The sequence below is a fragment of the Ammodytes marinus genome (assembly GCF_949987685.1).
Source record: "Ammodytes marinus genome assembly, contig: scaffold_253, whole genome shotgun sequence".
NCBI lineage: Eukaryota > Metazoa > Chordata > Actinopteri > Uranoscopiformes > Ammodytidae > Ammodytes > Ammodytes marinus.
The window spans coordinates 1-5,000 of record NW_027648297.1 but is presented as its reverse complement, the minus strand read 5'-3'; positions in this window follow the sequence as shown (position 1 = coordinate 5,000).

Here is a 5,000-nt window from a genome sequence, read left to right as displayed (position 1 = left end):
CAGGTTTAGACTTCTCCGACAGCCCTTGAAGGCAGCATCCAGGTATTTTACCTGCTCCACAGACTCTATTGGTCAAAAGATTATCTGCACAGGAATTCCTTTGACTATTGTTATTTTCGTAAACATTTTGCAAGATAAACGGGTCATACCTTAACCCTTAGGGCCTGTTATAATATTAGGCACACTTGTACCGCTAAGGTCCGTAAAATGGACATTTCATTGAGGTAGCTATAAAAAATATTATACATTATTTTTTTTCTACTTTTTTTTTGCCAATTCTTTTCCCCCACATCTGCCCTAACTATTAATATAAAATAGTCATGAATTTTAAAAGATGTTAACCCTTTAAATGCCAGGTTTTGGTCATGATGCCATCGTATTTTAGATGAAAAAAACTGAAAAACTGAAATATTTTCAATATACTACATGCAAACTAATTTTTTTTGTGTTGAATTATTAGGCCTGTGATGTGTCAATGATGAGCAGCAAAACTGATTTTCAGGCATTATTATTTTTTGTGCAGTGTCAAATACTCACACTCGTACCGCTAAGGTCCGTAAAATGGACATGTCATTGAGGTAGCTATAAAAAATATTATACATTAATTTTTTTCTACTTTTTTTTTGCCAATTCTTTTCCCCTACATCTGCCCTAACTATTAATATAAAATATTCATGAATTTTAAAAGATGTTAACCCTTTAAATGCCAGGTTTTGGTCATGATGCCATCGTATTTTAGATGAAAAAAACTGAAAAACTGAAATATTTTCAATATACTACATGCAAACTAATTTTTTTTTGTGTTGAATTATTAGGCCTGTGATGTGTCAATGATGAGCAGCAAAACTGATTTTCAGGCATTATTATTTTTTGTGCAGTGTCAAATACTCACACTCGTACCGCTAAGGTCCGTAAAATGGACATTTCCTTGAGGTAGCTATAAAAAATATTATACATTAATTTTTTTCTACTTTTTTTTTGCCAATTCTTTTCCCCTACATCTGCCCTAACTATTAATATAAAATATTCATGAATTTTAAAAGATGTTAACCCTTTAAATGCCAGGTTTTGGTCATGATGCCATCGTATTTTAGATGAAAAAAACTGAAAAACTGAAATATTTTCAATATACTACATGCAAACTAATTTTTTTTGTGTTGAATTATTAGGCCTGTGATGTGTCAATGATGAGCAGCAAAACTGATTTTCAGGCATTATTATTTTTTGTGCAGTGTCAAATACTCACACTCGTACCGCTAAGGTCCGTAAAATGGACATTTCATTGAGGTAGCTATAAAAAATGTTATACAATCTTTTTTTTAACTTTTTTTTGCCAATTCTTTTCCCCTACATCTGCCCTAACTATTAATATAAAATAGTCATGAATTTTAAAAGATGTTAACCCTTTAATTGCCAGGTTTTGGTCATGATGACATCGTATTTTGGAGGAAAAAACTGAAAATGTTTATTATTTTCAATATACTACATGCAAACTAATTTTTTTTGTATTGAATTATTAGGCCTGGGATGTGTCAATGCTGAGCAGCAACACAGATATTTAGGCATTATTATTTTTTGTACAGTGTAATAAACTGTCACTCATACCGCTAAGGTACGTAAAATGGACTTTTGAAAAAGGTAGCTATAAAAAATATTATACATCGATATTTTTCCAACTTTTTTAGGCTTGAATTTTAAACCAACATCAGTACTAATCATAAATTGAATTTTTGTGTTAGGAAAAGAACCTCACCTGCAGTCCATGCACATTTTCCACTCTTTTTGTTATTATCCAGAAGTGAACAGTGAACAGTGAACGGGCCAAGAACAGTGTAACAGGGACATCATTGGCTAAATAAAGTTGTGTGTATGAGAGAGACTGTGTGTGTGTGTGTGTGTTTGTGTGTGTGTGTGTGTGTGTGTGTGTGTATCCCCATGACCTAGACATTATGAGCAAAAGGCTAGCGGTTTTCAAGTGGCACTGTTTTCATTCACTCTGTTCCATGTGTAGTTTTTCATGCAGAGGTTCAAAATCCCTAAAGATGACTTTGTATAAATGCACAGCACACACACCTACCTGAGGTCCATACACACAAGCATGTGCAGTGCACTGCTTCAAATAAGTTAAAACATGGGCCATCTTCAATCACATCAAAGGTGCAGCCGTCAGAGACACATAACAAGTCGTTGAGCTGTTTACACAGCTGCCATTGAAACCAGAGTTTATACAAAGCAAACTGTGGAACTAGTTATTTCTTACCTGGCAATATGGAGGGAGCCTTTACACAAGAAGTACATAAAGCTTTGGAAACAGTGATGGAGTCTGATTCTGATAGCGAGTAATAGGAATCAGACACAGACAATGGTTGCGTTCCGAATCGCATACTTTCTCCTATATAGTATGTAGAAAAAAGATTTAGGATGTCCCGATTCTTATGGCCAGATTTAGGATGGTTAGAAGTACCCGGATGTCCTACTTCATGCGGCCAAGATTGTTAGTGTTGAAAAGTGCATCCTATTTGGGCGATTCTGACCCACAATCCAGTGCGCACGTGAAGTAACGTAACATCGACGAAGCCTCCATATGAAAACAAACGGGGATGCGACGGATATAAAAGCAAGAGGCAAGATCAAGGCGCAATGTTATGATGAAATAAGAGAGTAAAGTATATCCCAATAGTATGTCTACTGCATCCTAACTAGATTATTTTTATCGTCGGATGTAGTATGTAGAATAGAAAAAAGAAAGAGTATGAGATTCGGAACGCAACCACTGTGTCTGAAACCTCCATTAACGCGTAACAGGTGGGTCCCTGTACCATTCCAGTGGCTGCAGGAGTATATCTCTGTGTATGGGTGTTGGTGGGGCCAACTGAATTCTCCACTACTGAAAGTCAGAGGAAACATCCCAGCTCTGGAGGAGGATTCAGAGTAAATGAAAACAGTGCCACTTGAAAACCACTAGCCTTTTGCTCATAATGTCATAGGTCATGGATACACACACACACACACACATACACACACACGTGCACACACACCCACATACACACACACACACACACACTCCTCAGGGTTAAAGCTAAAGGGAGAGGAAGGGGGGATTGTGACAGTGCTATCTAGTGGAAATAGCCAGTTTTTTCTCCATATGCCAAATATGGTCATAATGACGTAACATGGTGGAGAGTAGTAAAAATGATCAATTCCAAGGTAGAAGCCCAGATTGACACCCAGATATAAAAAAATGCATCAATTATGCTTTAATGGCAGTGTGTTGAAAAAATGGTGTTTGAATGGGTGTTAATGGACGTTTTATGGACCTTAGCAGTCTGAATGTAACTCTTGTTTGTATACAGTGTATTTTAGCCTTACTGTAGGAGCTGAGCTGGAAATAACATTATCATATAAAAATACACTTCCTTACCAGTTTTCATGCCATATGCATGAACACAGCCAAAATTATCCAAAAAAAGAAAAATGAAATGTCCGTAAAATGGACCAACGGGCCCTAAGGGTTAAGTACCCATGGCATAGCAACATAGATAGTTTTGTGGAGCTGATAGGCTTAAAGGAATACTTCACCCAATCTATCATTGTGAAATCGCTATTATAATATAATGAATGAGGTTTTTCTACCTTAAGTCTTCCCTTGGCCCAGCTGTCCTGTTAATCCTAACCCTACATTTTACCATGTGATGTCACACATGGTAAAATGTAGGGTTAGACAGTGAGACCATAAAACACTCTTTCTGCCTTTTCTCAGGCTAGGATGAACCGATTTCTAAAATGTTTTGCACATTTATACTACATAGGATCTCAGAGTTCAATATCAATACACCTTCATATTTCCACCAGGTGAAGTAGGTCTTTAATTAATTTTGTTAATAGCAAAGATATAGAAAATAAAAACTCAGTTGACTCACTTTTGACACAAGCTTTGCAATCAAAAGGTTAAATAAAGTTTTTCAAGATTAAAAAAAGACAAATTCAAGTGGTGCTGGCATGGCAACATTACAAAGAGGGTAATTATATTAGTACAATGGCCTGGTTATGTAATGTGTCAATATTGAATTATAAGATAAACTGTAATGTGTGTTAGAAGCCTAGAGGAAAAGATCAGGTCGAAAAATGCTTCAAGTTTCAACATGTTCCACAGACAAGAAGCTGTAGACAGACAACTACATTAACACACACAGGCTGTCTCTCACACACGCACACTCTCTCTCTCTCACACACACACACACACACAGGCTCTCTCTCTCTCACACAAACACACACTCTCTTTCTCACAAACACACACAGTCTCTCTGTCTCTCACTCACACACACTCTCTCTTTCTCACACACACACTCTCACTCACTCTCACAGTCTCTCTCTCTCTTTCTCACACACACACTCCCTCCCTCACACACACTCTCTCTCTCTCACACACACACTCTCTCTCACTCACACTCTGTCTCTCTCTCACACACACACTCTCTCACACACGCTCTCTCTCTCACACAAACACACACACTCTCTTTCTCACAAACACACAGTCTCTCTCTCTCTCTCTCACACACACACAGTCACACACAAACACTCTCTCTCTCACACACACACACACTCTCTCTGTCTCACACACAAACACTCTCTCACACACACAGACTCTCTCTCTCTCACAAACACACTCCCTCCCTCCCTCACACACACAGTCTCTCTCTTTCTCACACACACACTCCCTCCCTCACACACACTCTCTCTCTCTCACAAACACACACTCTCTCTCTCTCACACACACTCTCTCTCACACACACTCTCTCTCTCACACACACACACACAGTCTCTCTCTCTCACACACTCACAAAATCTAGTCAGTTATCTCCTTTTCATGGACAATGTAAAACATCTTTATTACATAATATACAAACGTAAGTAAAGATACACAGCAAGCAGATAAAAAGTAAAAATGGACCCAACTACTATTTACACATTTTTTTTTACATGTTCAAATTCTCCTCCAA